The 15,914-nt window shown below is 45.0% G+C and overlaps 1 long non-coding RNA gene across 1 annotated transcript in view; it reads right to left on the bottom strand.

Annotated features, from left to right (window-relative positions):
• Positions 1 to 15,914, bottom strand: part of LOC141141579 (uncharacterized) — a 192,829-nt gene that overhangs the window by 45,635 nt on the left and 131,280 nt on the right. Inside the window, exon 3 of the long non-coding RNA XR_012244139.1 lies at positions 2,463 to 2,563. This is a non-coding gene — a long non-coding RNA (uncharacterized lncRNA). The remainder of the gene's footprint in view (positions 1 to 2,462; positions 2,564 to 15,914) is intronic.

The following is a 15,914-nucleotide window of genomic DNA, read 5'->3' on the forward strand; positions in this document are numbered from 1 at the left end:
TGTGGATGCCATCAAAGCCCAACATTTTGGTAGGATTAGTTCTTACCCTTTTATGCTTGTAATTCTGGATGTGTTAGTTTTCTTCTACAGGTATGGGTTGTAGGTGACCACTAGAGGAACCTGATTCTCAATTTCTATATGTATATAATGTAAAATGATGGTTCTGTGGATGTTGGCTGCGTTCTTGATATGTGTCTTTGGTTTATATGCCTGTTTTATGAAATTCCCCCTGAGGCGGTAAAAATGGGCATTTCTTTCTGTGATGTCTGAACAGATTTTAACGTATGGCTTGCCTGTAGATGACTGGTACTTTTATTTGTCTGGGAAGAAAGCAATCATGCCTGAGGAATGTGGGATGGTCTGTGGATTCTGTATATGGGTGATTGCAAATTTGTTCCTATAATACATGTTGTAGTGCCAGTAAAGTTCATTTCTGTTTGTGAGTGATTTAATTGAAGTTTTAGTAAGGGGTAGAAGTTGTTCATTTTCCAATTAAATTGGAGAAGATCCTCCTTTGTTTGCAGTCCAGATAATCAAATATCCCTAATTAAGTGAAAAACTGCAATACTGTCATCGTGGGGTTTGTTAGTACATAAAGATTCCATATCCACATTGACTAGGATGATTCCTTCATTACTGTAATCTTTGGTGATATCTTTCCATGGACTCATTTATGTATGATTACACCACAGATACGATCTACCTTTCAACCCCCAAAGAAGAAGAACTGAAATACATTGGGTGCTTCCCACTATCAGGGATTTTTTTTACTCTGGAATGTACAAACACTTTGTATTTATGTAGCAGCCATTACATTGTGTATTTTATGAAACTGATTATGTGTATTAATTGAATATAAATAAAGAAACGTGATTTTATGCATGAGTTCACTGTCTTATGAGACTCATGTGTAGTTAAGGATGTTGGCATATACCTATGATCTACTAGTCATTTATTTCATGTGATAGTGTATACAGTACAGGAATTTGTAAGGAAGAGTGCAGGGGTCAGGTATGTAACACATGTGCTGCAGTCAGTGACAGGTTTAGAAATACATGACACACAGAGAGCAGGTTCCAGGATATTAGCAGATTCCAACACAGGAGTACCTAATGCACAAAATGCAGGAGGCAGGAGTGTTATTCACAAAATACAGAGGAAAGGAGTGTGTAATGCACAGAATTCAGGAGTATATATTTCATAGTATGAACCGGGAGTAAAAAATAAAGAGTTCAGGAGTCAAGGGTGTGTAACTCAGCATGTATGGGCCAGGATAGTGTGAATTCCCCTGGCAAGCAATACTCTCCCCTATGTTATCCTTTCAGTAAAAATCCAAACTTCCTCCCCTCCAACAAAAAAAAATAACACTAATCTGCATGCTAATCCCTCCCAGAACAAATCTTTGTCCCCCCAGCAAGAATCCTCCCTTTCCCAGAACAATCCCCCGACCCCAATACCCACTCTCAGCACAAATCTTCTTCACCCTTCCTCAGCACAATTCCTGCTCCACCCTGACAAATCCCCAGTCTCAGCACAATTCCCCTTTCTTCCCCATCCCAACACAAATCCCCACCCACCTCAATTCCTCCTTCCAACACAAATCCTCTTCCCCTCTCAGCACAAATCCTCCTTCCACCCAATCCCCTCTACCAGATGAAATCCTCTTCCACTCCCCAAATCCTCCCTCTCAGCACAACCCTTTATTCCAGTATGAATCCTCCCCCCACCCAATTCTACTCTCCAAATCCCCCCGACACAAATTCCCCCCAGCATAAATAATTTTCCCCTTCTAGCACAAAAGCTCTCCGCCAAGCCCTCCCAGTACAAATCTTCTTCCGCCCACCAAATCCCCCCTCTGAGCACAAATCCTTTCCACACTTCTAGCACAAATCCACCCCGCCACCTCGTTCAAGCATAAACGTGTCTTTCCCCTCCTCAAAACCCCATCAGCACAAATCCTCTTTTCCCCAATCCTATCCTCAAGCCCCCTTCCAGCCTCTCCACACTTGCAGCACAAATGCTCTCCCCCAAATATCTCCTTCCAGCACAACACCTCCCCATGACGAAACCGCCCCAGCACCCAGCTTTGGTTCTTCCGTCGGTATATCGCTTCCTCTAGTTTGGACAGACACCAGAAATTATAGTCACATCTCTTCCCTTTTGGAAGGAGACCAACACAGGAGGAGACCCCAGATGGGTTAACTTCGAAGTTAGTCCATAGTTCCTGTCCACCAATGCCCGTACCCACACATTACCCCAAACAAATTGTGTCAAACAGAAGCATCACTCCAAGAAACAGAACCAACAAGAGGGTCATTTGGCAGGCACTCCGAATAGCAGGGCACATTTTTCTAGGAATCTATCAGATGCCTGAGCACTGGAATTCGGGACATGGCAAGTAAGGTCTTACACATTGACTAACTGTTAACACAGCTTTCTTACTGGTATAAAGGAGTTCATACCTCATTTGTTATGGGGTCTTGTCCTTCGGCTTGCGCCTCCATGTTTGGCTTTCACACGAACTGTGGTTCCACGTACATTCCGACAGCAGTGTTAATGCAACCTAGCAGAAACACATTTGATTACATCCCAGTTATCTTCTAGTTTGCTCCCACTGCCCTTTATAATATCCCTTCTGGACATAACCAATGCTGCTTGCAATGACACTAGAATGATACGAGAATGTTGGATCATCAATCACCAGACCACAATAGATAATATGGATTCATTCTTATTTCAAGTGAAAAGCTTCCCAAACTTACAGGCCAGCTACTATACTGTATTGTGATGTTTTCCTCTGATAAGCAGGCCTGCTTAGATGCTCCCCACAGTCTTTGAACCACCTAATACCCTAATTTAATAATGCTGGTTTCATTATGTGTCTCCCATCCTTCTGTCTCCCAAAGGTGGGGATAATTGGGAAGGGAGGTAATGTTGAACTCTTATATAAAAATAAACGTGCAGCGCTAACCAAAAAGGAAAAATAAAACTACAACAATAATAAAAATGAATACAGTGAAAAAGCTCAACACAATATACACCTGTGAGGTATAGCAAAAAGTCCAAAGTGAATACACTAAGTACAAAAAGTGTCCAGAAAAATTCAAACGTATTAAAGCCCAGAAAAACAGTGTTAATAGGTGTGCATGGAAGGAGTCTTCTCAGACGAGAGAAATACTGGAAAATAAGATGTTGACTGAAGACTGGATATCACATCAATCAGAAGTAAAACGGCATACACTTGTAGAGTAAACACTCTTACCAGATCACGTGGGACATATCTGCCATACGGCAGTACATCTATCCGAGCTTGTGGGAATGGTCTCCCATGTATTCTCCCCGGAGGTTCTCCCTGGGTCGCGATCTCCATTGGGTGAAGTTGGCCTGAGTCACAGTCACCGATAGCCAGGGCAGTCGCCGGTGGAGGTGATCAGCTCACTCGCACACTCTCCCGCTCTCGGCAGATTCAAAGGGTCAAAAACGCCCCATCATAAAAGTATTCATGGAGGAAAAAGAAAAAAGGAGGCTCCACATGGCGTAGGTCAAAAAAATTTTAAAGGGATTTATTGGATAAAAACCTTACAAATAAAAGTGATCACTGAATAAAAATCAATGGCAATGTGGGAAGCTCAAATGCCCTACGCGTTTTCGACTCAAAAGCCTTCAACAGGGGCATAAAACAGCAACCCCACATTGCCCATATATATAGACTGTAAAACCCCATGCCAGGTAATTAGGTCCGCCCCCGTCATGGCGGGACCGGAAATAGAGGATTAAATGTTGTAAACACTCTAAGCTGGCTTAAACTATGATTGTACCAGTATAAACTAGAACATATCCAAGGCCCTGAATAAACCATAAGTTGGGAGTTATATCTACAAGGTTACCATGAGAGGGGATCGTGTATATTAGATAACAAACTCGGCTTGCGTTCCAAGCCTCAAGTTCATACCAGGGCTTGCGTTCCACATGCCGGAAACACGTGACCAGGGAGGGACACAGCCGGCGAGTACTACGCCGCTGCGGCCACCCACAGCCATCACGTGAAGCGTGCGTCCCGAGCCTCGGGATTGCGTGTAAGAAACCAACCTACATCCAATGCGCCGCTGGCTTCTCTCTCAAGGAGCATGCGCTCCAAGCCTCTGAGTAGAGAGGGGCGGGCGGCCACTTGAAGCCCAACTAATCAATGATCAGGGCCAGCCGAACCAATCATAAATGCATTAGGTGTCTGACCACTCCCCTCCTGTCATTTCTACGTTCCCCCTATAATACACATTACCATGGCAACAGCCAATGTCCGTGCCAGGATAACGTAACTACAAAGGGAAAATTATATTAGACCCCCATAATCCTAGCCACAAAAGGGGCCTGTCACGAGAGCCCGATAAGTGACAACATTTAGATTGGACCTCGCTAAGTAAGTGTGAATAAGGGAAAAAGGGAGAAAATGGAGCCACCTACAGAGCAACCTGCATTAGGCCAATAGACTCTCCCAACACTATACCCGAGCTGATGCCTATAGCTCAGACACAGTGAAACACGCTCAAGCCCTCACAGTGCGGACCCCACAATGACACCTACCTAACCGTCCCAAGAAGACCAAAAGCCCCAAAATTGAAAGGGTTGTGTTATGATTGGCACAATGTAACCTACATTAATCAGTAGGTGACAATATTCCCATGGGTCAGGACAACTAGGACAGACTCAGACAAACTGTCATAGAGGGAGAGATAAGGATAAAATAAAAGTACGGAAATATCAAACCTAAGGATATATTAAATGGCATCCCATAATAACTTACACCTGATGTACTGGTATATCTAAATAGACCTTTGCCAAGGTAAAATGTCAGAACATGATATAGTATAATCTGACTTGATGGAACAAGGCCCAAAAATTATAACCTACTATAACTGGACATAATAAAACATAACCCAAAAATGTTCAAAAGCTCCAAAAGAAAAAGAAACGAAATAAACACATGGAGTATGAACATTAACATAATACCAGACAGCCTTAGTAGCATCCCAAAAACAAGATAGGGGGTGTGTCGCGGCTCGAGTACCCACAAACCCCTCACGCAGGGTTAATGAAACTATTAATGTCCCACTCGACATTCATACCGTGCGGCGAGAAGCATCTGAGTTCATAGATCCAATACGTTTCGAGCCGCGACACACCCCTCAGACGAGACTCACCCCTCCAATGAGGAACGAATTTGTCTACAATAACAAAGGAAGTACCCTTAGGGTCCCTATTGTGACTTTCTAGGTAATGACGGGGAACAGTGTGCTTAATACAGCCCTTCTTAATTTTGGCAATATGTTCATTGACCCTAATCGAGAAGGTTCTGGTAGTACGCCCGACATATTGTCTACCACATGGACATGTGATAAGATAGACAACATATCGGGAAGCACATGTCGTGAAATGTTTCATACTGTACTCTCTGGATGTAACCGTAGACTGGAAAGTCGTTGTTTTACATCTCCCACTTGTATTGTGCACACATACGTTACACTTTCTACAGGGAAAGTATCCTTTACAGTCTTGAAAGAAAGAAACAGTCTGGGGGGAGTCTATAACATTGGGGGCAATTTCGCCTTGTATCGAACGTGCCCCCCGAAAGATAATACTAGCCCGGTCCGGTAAAACAGGACCTAGAATCCGGTCATTTTTCAGAACCTTCCAGTGCCTATCCAGAATCTTTTTGACCTCTTTATGTTGGGAGGAGAATACAGTAAAAAACGACCATTTATAAGGGTTATCGCCCTGTGTTTTGGGGCGATCACTCAAAAGGGAATCCCTGTTCACTTCCCTAACCTCCCTAATAGTATCATCGAGATCGGATGGTCTATATCCCTTTTCTATAAATCTTTCTCGAAGGATTTGGGACTGTGACTGGAAATCCTCGATGTTACTGCAATTACGCTGTAACCGAAGAAACTGCCCTTTGGGGACCGATTTCAGCCACTGATGGTGATGGCAGCTGTCTGTCGGGATATACCCGTTACGGTCCGTAGGCTTGAAAAAAGTTTTAAGGATCAGTTGTCTGTTGACTATGGACACTTCAAGATCAAGGAAGTGTATAGTTTTAAAACTTGCCTCAAAGCACAGAGAGATGTTTCTATCGTTGTTGTTCAAAAATTCCATGTACTTTTCAAACGAATTGAGGTCACCCTTCCATAGGAGGAGGATGTCGTCTATATACCTAGCCCACAGAACCAACTGAGGTGGCCTGTAGGAATAGACGACATCCTCCTCCCATAGGGCCATGAAAAGGTTGGCCAGACTGGGGGCATATTTAGCCCCCATGGCCACACCCTTGATCTGGGAATAATAAACACCCTGGAACCAGAAGTAATTATGTTCTGTTGCGAACCTAAGGAGCTCCATAACATAACTACGGTGAATAAGAGGAAGACCAGAGTCCCTGGAAAGGAATAGGTTCACGGCTGCTAGACCTTGGTCCAACGGAATGGACGTGTACAATGCGGAAACATCCGCCGTGGCCAAAAGTAGGCCATCTTGGTATTCCACTTGTTCTAAAAGATTGATCACTGCCCTTGTGTCCTTTACATAGGAGGGCATCTGCTTAACCAGGGGTTGGAGATAGAAGTCAATATACCTTCCGATTCGTGAAGTGACCGAATCTATCCCACTTACAATGGGACGACCGGGAGGATTGGTGGGGTTCTTATGTACTTTCTGAAGGTAGTAAATGACCGGTATTCGTGGTGCTGTTGGTACAAGAAAATCTCTCTCTTTTTGATTAAGTTATTGAGGGAAAAACCCTCATCAATGAGGGCCGTGAGGGCTCGTTTGTAATCCTTCGTGGGGTCCCTGGAAAGGATGCTATAAGTAGTGCGGTCATCTAATAAGCGTCTCATTTCTGTGATATAGTCATCCTTATCCAGGACCACTATCCCACCGCCTTTATCGGCCGGGCGAATAACCAGATTGTTTCTGTCACAAAGAGAATCTATCCCTGCCTTAATGGCAGGATCCACATAAGTGCGTTTGTCAGAAATTTTCTCAAGATCATGTAAGACTAAATCTTTAAAAACATTAACAGAATGGGAAGTACTATTAGGGGGATTGAAAAGTGATGGATTTGAGAGACCAGAGTGTCTAATATCACTCTGTCTCATATTAATGGGATTAGCTGCTGGTTGAGATAAAAAGTGCCTTTGTATATTTAACTTGCGGATGTATTTGTGTACATCCACAAATGTGGAAAATTTGTTTAATTTTTTAGGGGGGACGTATTTAAGTCCCTTATCTAAAGTGTACTTTTCATGGTCAGTGAGACTGACCTTACTCAAATTGTAAATGCCAGCACCTAGTGTGACCTTTTTCTTTTTCCTCCATTGTAGTCGCCACCCTCCTCTACATCCTCTCTTATTCTTGGGCTTCGAGGGGGGTGGTTGTGTCCTGGTTTGTGAAAACCCGAGGTTTGAGAAGGGCCGGAGGGATTATATGGGTACAACATTCTATTATACTCATCATTCCCTCTATCATCATAATACGCGTAATTGTACTGCGTATCTCGAGACTGTCCTTCCCCAAGAGCAGCAAAACGATTACTAGTATGGACAGGAGTACCATGACTGTAACCATAATTGTAATGGTCAGTTCTGGTATTGGATTTGAAGTCATACTGGCCTTGATATGGGCCTCTGCCTCTATTTTCATTATTGCCCCTACCTCTGCCATGTTTGCCCCTCCGACCCGAGGGATACCCACCACGATAGGGTACCGGGGTATACCCTCCAGGGCCCGAGGGATATCTCCCACGGCTCCTGTTTCTAGGGGACTGGTGCCTTTGTAACCCCAGCCTGGGGGCAGAGGGATCAAGCCCAGGTTCAATTGATCTACCGGACGTAGGGGGGGATCATAAGTCAACCTCCTATCAGGGTGGCGGACAGTTTGTTCAACATTCTCCATGGATATGCTGGTAGGCCCAGAGTCGACCCCCTGTGCTATCTTTTTCTGCCACCCAAAGACCAGACCATTTTTATAATCAGAAACGTCTCTATTATACTTTTTTTGCTTCTTGTTCCGTTGGTCCTTCTTCTCCTTTTCTAGAAGGGTTCTAAGGTTAGTAGAATGGGAAGTGTATTCAGGCAATCCATTAGATGGGAGGAGCTTATCCTTAAGATCTCTAATTTCTAAATCCAATGCAGTAAGTCTACTGCGCTTCCTCTCCACCAGAAAGCCAATCAACTTAATACCAGCTTCGTTGAAATAACGAAACCATGGTTCCAAGTCCGAATCTCCCTGTTGGGGGAACACATCCCACCGTAAACCCCTCGGAACCATTTTTTCTTTAATGTACTGCTCTAAAAAGGCAATATCCCACTGTAGGTGAAGTTCAGTGGTCATTAAATTTTTAAGCCTTAAAAATAGTCCACTCATTTCAGTATCGATGTTATTGAACACAAAGACACCTTCCGTATTAATGGACCTAGTGGTCCTGTATTCAAACACATCCATAGTGAACCAATGAGGTGAATATGGGTCGCTGCAGCTACTATAAGGTCAAAGGTTAGAATAATAATATAAATGAGAAGCTGCGCTGACCTAAATAAAACTAAGTGAACACAGTAATGTGTAGCAGCTAGCACACAAACAAACCAAGTTATATGAAATATATAAAAATAAACGTGCAGCGCTAACCAAAAAGGAAAAATAAAACTACAACAATAATAAAAATGAATACAGTGAAAAAGCTCAACACAATATACACCTGTGAGGTATAGCAAAAAGTCCAAAGTGAATACACTAAGTACAAAAAGTGTCCAGAAAAATTCAAACGTATTAAAGCCCAGAAAAACAGTGTTAATAGGTGTGCATGGAAGGAGTCTTCTCAGACGAGAGAAATACTGGAAAATAAGATGTTGACTGAAGACTGGATATCACATCAATCAGAAGTAAAATGGCATACACTTGTAGAGTAAACACTCTTACCAGATCACGTGGGACATATCTGCCATACGGCAGTACATCTATCCGAGCTTGTGGGAATGGTCTCCCATGTATTCTCCCTGGAGGTTCTCCCTGGGTCGCGATCTCCAGTGGGTGAAGTTGGCCTGAGTCACAGTCACCGATAGCCAGGGCAGTCGCCGGTGGAGGTGATCAGCTCACTCGCACACTCTCCCGCTCTCGGCAGATTCAAAGGGTCAAAAACGCCCCATCATAAAAGTATTCATGGAGGAAAAAGAAAAAAAGGAGGCTCCCCATGGCGTAGGTCAAAAATTTTTTAAAGGGATTTATTGGATAAAAACCTTACAAATAAAAGTGATCACTGAATAAAAATCAATGGCAATGTGGGAAGCTCAAACGCCCTACGCGTTTCGACTCAAAAGCCTTCAACAGGGGCATAAAACAGCAACCCCACATTGCCCATATATATAGACTGTAAAACCCCATGCCAGGTAATTAGGTCCGCCCCCGTCATGGCGGGACCGGAAATAGAGGATTAAATGTTGTAAACACTCTAAGCTGGCTTAAACTATGATTGTACCAGTATAAACTAGAACATATTCAAGGCCCTGAATAAACCATAAGTTGGGAGTTATATCTACAAGGTTACCATGAGAGGGGATCGTGTATATTAGATAACAAACTCGGCTTGCGTTCCAAGCCTCAAGTTCATACCAGGGCTTGCGTTCCACATGCCGGAAACACGTGACCGGGGAGGGACACAGCCGGCGAGTACTACGCTGCTGCGGCCACCCACAGCCATCACGTGAAGCGTGCGTGCCGAGCCTCGGGATTGCGTGTAAGAAACCAGCCTACATCCAATGCGCCGCTGGCTTCTCTCTCAAGGAGCATGCGCTCCAAGCCTCTGAGTAGAGAGGGGCGGGCGGCCACTTGAAGCCCAACTAATTTTACGGGTTTACGGTGGGATGTGTTCCCCCAACAGGGAGATTCGGACTTGGAACCATGGTTTCGTTATTTCAACGAAGCTGGTATTAAGTTGATTGGCTTTCTGGTGGAGAGGAAGCGCAGTAGACTTACTGCATTGGATTTAGAAATTAGAGATCTTAAGGATAAGCTCCTCCCATCTAATGGATTGCCTGAATACACTTCCCATTCTACTAACCTTAGAACCCTTCTAGAAAAGGAGGAAAAGGACCAACGGAACAAGAAGCAAAAAAAGTATAATAGAGACGTTTCCGATTATAAAAATGGTCTGGTCTTTGGGTGGCAGAAGCCCAAGAATAAGAGAGGATGTAGAGGAGGGTGGCGACTACAATGGAGGAAAAAGAAAAAGGTCACACTAGGTGCTGGCATTTACAATTTGAGGAAGGTCAGTCTCACTGACCATGAAAAGTACACTTTAGATAAGGGACTTAAATACGTCCCCCCTAAAAAATTAAACACATTTTCCACATTTGTGGATGTACACAAATACATCCGCAAGTTAAATATACAAAGGCACTTTTTATCTCAACCAGCAGCTAATCCCATTAATATGAGACAGAGTGATATTAGACACTCTGGTCTCTCAAAGCCCTCACTTTTCAATCCCCCTAATAGTACTTCCCATTCTGTTAATGTTTTTAAAGATTTAGTCTTACATGATCTTGAGAAAATTTCTGACAAACGCACTTATGTGGATCCTGCCATTAAGGCAGGGATAGATTTTCTTTGTGACAGAAACAATCTGGTTATCCGCCCGGCCGATAAAGGCGGTGGGATAGTGGTCCTGGATAAGGATGACTATATCACAGAAATGAGACGCTTATTAGATGACCGCACTACTTATAGCATCTTTTCCAGGGACCCCACGAACGATTACAAATGAGCCCTCACGGCCCTCATTGATGAGGGTTTTTCCCTCAATATACTTAATCAAAAAGAGAGAGATATTCTTGTACCAACAGCACCACGGATACCGGTCATCTACTACCTTCCGAAAGTACATAAGAAACCCACCAATCCTCCCGGTCGTCCCATTGTAAGTGGGATAGATTCGGTCACTTCACGAATTGGAAGGTATATTGACTTCTATCTCCAACCCCTGGTTAAGCAGATGCCCTCCTATGTAAAGGACACAAGGGCAGTGATCAATCTTTTAGAACAAGTGGAATACCAAGATGGCCTACTTTTGGCCACGGCGGATGTTTCCGCATTGTACACGTCCATTCCGTTGGACCAAGGTCTAGCAGCCGTGAACCTATTCCTTTCCAGGGACTCTGGTCTTCCTCTTATTCACCGTAATTATGTTATGGAGCTCCTTAGGTTCGCAACAGAACATAATTACTTCTGGTTCCAGGGTGTTTATTATTCCCAGATCAAGGGTGTGGCCATGGGGGCTAAATATGCCCCCAGTCTGGCCAACCTTTTCATGGCCCTATGGGAGGAGGATGTCGTCTATTCCTACAGGCCACCTCAGTTGGTTCTGTGGGCTAGGTATATAGACGACATCCTCCTCCTATGGAAGGGTGACCTCAATTCGTTTGAAAAGTACATGGAATTTTTGAACAACAACGATAGATACATCTCTCTGTGCTTTGAGGCAAGTTTTAAAACTATACACTTCCTTGATCTTGAAGTGTCCATAGTCAACAGACAACTGATCCTTAAAACTTTTTTCAAGCCTACGGACCGTAACGGGTATATCCCGACAGACAGCTGCCATCACCATCAGTGGCTGAAATCGGTCCCCAAAGGGCAGTTTCTTCGGTTACGGCGTAATTGCAGTAACATCGAGGATTTCCAGTCACAGTCCCAAATCCTTCGAGAAAGATTTGTAGAAAAGGGATATAGACCATCCGATCTCGATGATACTATTAGGGAGGTTAGGGAAGTGAACAGGGATTCCCTTTTGAGTGATCGCCCCAAAACACAGGGCGATAACCCTTATAAATGGTCGTTTTTTACTGTATTCTCCTCCCAACATAAAGAGGTCAAAAAGATTCTGGATAGGCACTGGAAGGTTCTGAAAAATGACCGGATTCTAGGTCCTGTTTTACCGGACCGGGCTAGTATTATCTTTCGGGGGGCACGTTCGATACAAGGCGAAATTGCCCCCAATGTTATAGACTCCCCCCAGACTGTTTCTTTCTTTCAAGACTGTAAAGGATACTTTCCCTGTAGAAAGTGTAACGTATGTGTGCACAATACAAGTGGGAGATGTAAAACAACGACTTTCCAGTCTACGGTTACATCCAGAGAGTACAGTATGAAACATTTCACGACATGTGCTTCCCGATATGTTGTCTATCTTATCACATGTCCATGTGGTAGACAATATGTCGGGCGTACTACCAGAACCTTCTCGATTAGGGTCAATGAACATATTGCCAAAATTAAGAAGGGCTGTATTAAGCACACTGTTCCCCGTCATTACCTAGAAAGTCACAATAGGGACCCTAAGGGTACTTCCTTTGTTATTATAGACAAATTCGTTCCTCATTGGAGGGGTGAGTCTCGTCTGAGGGGTGTGTCGCGGCTCGAAACGTATTGGATCTATGAACTCAGATGCTTCTCGCCGCACGGTATGAATGTCGAGTGGAACATTAATAGTTTCATTAACCGTGCGTGAGGGGTTTGTGGGTACTCGAGCCGCGACACACCCCCTATCTTGTTTTTGGGATGCTACTAAGGCTGTCTGGTATTATGTTAATGTTCATACTCCATGTGTTTATTTCGTTTCTTTTTCTTTTGGAGCTTTTGAACATTTTTGGGTTATGTTTTATTATGTCCAGTTATAGTAGGTTATAATTTTTGGGCCTTGTTCCATCAAGTCAGATTATACTATATCATGTTCTGACATTTCACCTTGGCAAAGGTCTATTTAGATATACCAGTACATCAGGTGTAAGTTATTATGGGATGCCATTTAATATATCCTTAGGTTTGATATTTCCATACTTTTATTTTATCCTTATCTCTCCCTCTATGACAGTTTGTCTGAGTCTGTCCTAGTTGTCCTGACCCATAGGAATATTGTCACCTACCGATTAATGTAGGTTACATTGTGCCAATCATAACACAACCCTTTCAATTTTGGGGCTTTTGGTCTTCTTGGGACGGTTAGGTAGGTGTCATTGTGGGGTCCCCACTGTGAGGGCTTGAGCGTGTTTCACTGTGTCTGAGCTATAGGCATCAGCTTGGGTATAGTGTTGGGAGAGTCTATTGGCCTAATGCAGGTTGCTCTGTAGGTGGCTCCATTTTCTCCCTTTTTCCCCTATTCACACTTACTTAGCGAGGTCCAATCTAAATGTTGTCACTTATCGGGCTCTCGTGACAGGCCCTGTCAGAGAGCTCACCTTGCTGGTCATGGGATTGGCCACCAGAGGGAGTGCCTGTGAGCAAGCCGGCCTATTTAAGTTTGTCAGGCACTCTGTTCAGTGCTGCCTGATCATCAGCTTCCTGTGCCGTAGTTCCTGTTTCCTGTCTTGTCTTCCTGTTTACCTGATTTCCTGATGACCCGGATTGCCCTTGGATTCCCCTGTTTGCTGCCTGTACCTGACCTTGGCCTGTTTGACTCCGCTTCTGCCTGCTCCTATTGTACCTTGCTGCCAGTCTGTTGCCGAACCCAGCCTGTCTCCTGACCATCCTGCTCAGTCTCATCGTCTGTGTTCCAGCCTGCACCTGCTGTTCATAGACTGCTATTCCACCAGCATCTGGACTCTAGTTCACAGGCTCTCATACCACTCCGCACTCCTGTGCTTCCTGTTACCTTACCAGGGGCCGCGAGTCGGACGCATAAGGGAGCCTACTCTCTGCCCAAGCGGACTCACCGGTCTGGTAAGTAGGAGTCTGATAGTATCAGGCAGCCATGACCGAGTCCGGGCAGGGGGCCTCCCCTATGGACGAACTTTGCAGACACTTGGCAGGATTAACCCAAGCAGTCAAAAGTTTACAGGATGGCTATACCCGACTAGAGGAACGTGTTCAGGCCCTGTCTGCACCTACCAATCCTCAGGGGACTTCGTCTGCAACCGGGGCACCCTCCGTAGTCATGCTCCCTCCAGAGCCCAAAGTACCTATACCGGAGAGATTTTTTGGAGACCGTAGTAAATACCGTGCATTCCGGAATGCATGTAGTCTCTATTTTGCTCTACAGCCTCGGACCTTCTCCCTAGAAGCCACCAAGGTGGGCTTTGTTATTTCCCTGTTGTCCGGTGAGCCTCAAACCTGGGCCCATCACCTTCTGGAACAAAAGTCAGATGCCCTGGAAAGTCTGGACGCCTTCTTCTTGGCGATGTCTCAACTTTATGAGGATCCTCAACTAACAGCTTCTGCTGAAGCTTCCCTGCACTCCCTTCGGCAAGGCCGCAGGGCAGCGGAGGACTATGCTGTTGAATTTAGGCGCTGGAGTTCCGATACGGCATGGAATGACGCGGCTCTGCGTCATCAGTTTAGAATGGGTTTGTCCGATCCACTCAAGGACGAGTTAGCACGGGTTGGGATACCTCAGACCCTGGAAGAATTAATTAACCTCTCAATCCAAATTGACCGTCGTCTGAGAGAACGACGCACCGAAAGATCTACCAGTGCCTATCGACCCACTTGGATGCTTCCACAGGTTCCCAGTCCTCCTAGTAGGCCTTTGGCTCCTCCAACCTCTCCAGTTTTCGACACGTCAGAGCCTATGCAGCTTGGTCTGCTCCGTCCTTCCTTGACTCCTGAAGAGAAGTTACGAAGACGTAACCTTAACCTATGCCTCTACTGTGGGGAACCTGGGCACTACGCCAGCGTCTGCCCCAACAAGATGCGTAAGTGTCGTTCTTATGCTCGTATATGTGCTACTATCATGCCAAAACCTAGTACTCACCTTACCATCTCTGTCACTTTGCAGCTTCCCGGAAAGGCTATCCAAGTTCCAGTCATCGTTGATTCCGGAGCATGCAGCTGCTTCATGGACCAGGCCTTTGCAGCTCAGCAGGATATCCCACTCCGACTTAAGACCCAGAGCCTGGCTGTCCACCTTGCAGACGGTTCCGCCCTCCGTTCCGGTCCTGTCATTCAAGAGACTATCCCTATAATAGCTACTATAAACTCTCAACACCAGGAATTCCTCCGTCTAGATGTCATTTCCTCTCCCCTGTTCCATGTCATCCTGGGCATGCCATGGTTGCTGGGCCATAACCCCCATATCAACTGGGTTTCTGGGAAAGTGGAGTTTCTCTCTGATTATTGCCAACAACATTGCCTGCCAAGAATGGCCCATGAGATACCTCAACTCCTCGGCCTATACCCTGAAACCAACTCACACCAAGCCATCCCAGAACCCTACCGAGATTTCTCTGATGTATTCAGCAAGAAAGGTGCTGAAACTCTACCGCCACACAGGCCCTATGATTGCCCTATAGAGCTGCTACCTGGAACCGAAGTACCCTTCGGTAGGATCTTTCCATTGACTGAGCAGGAATTGGATACACTAAAACAATACCTTGATGAGAATTTAAAGAAAAAGTTCATCCGCCCGTCCACATCTCCGGCCGGCGCAGGTATATTCTTTGTGGAAAAAAAAAATCATTCCCTTCGGCCATGTATCGACTACCGGGAATTAAATCGGATAACGATCAAGAATCGCTACCCCTTACCCCTGGTGCCTGAATTATTCCAGAGGCTAGGAACGGCAACTGTCTTCACAAAACTGGATCTTCGCGGAGCCTATAATTTAATCCATATCCGGGAGGGGGACGAGTGGAAAACCGCTTTTCGCACTCGTTTTGGGCATTTAGAGTATTGCGTTATGCCCTTCGGTCTATGCAATGCCCCAGCCACATTCCAACATTTTGTGAACGACATCTTCCGGGAATTTTTGGATCTCTACGTCATCGTCTACCTCGATGACATTCTCATTTTCTCATCATCACTGACTGATCTTCGCAGGCACGTCCGGAATGTCCTCGCCCGGCTCAGGCAACACGGGCTGTATGCTAAACTTG

The sequence above is a fragment of the Aquarana catesbeiana genome, linkage group LG04, assembly GCF_042186555.1.
Source record: "Aquarana catesbeiana isolate 2022-GZ linkage group LG04, ASM4218655v1, whole genome shotgun sequence".
In the NCBI taxonomy this organism is placed as follows: domain Eukaryota; kingdom Metazoa; phylum Chordata; class Amphibia; order Anura; family Ranidae; genus Aquarana; species Aquarana catesbeiana.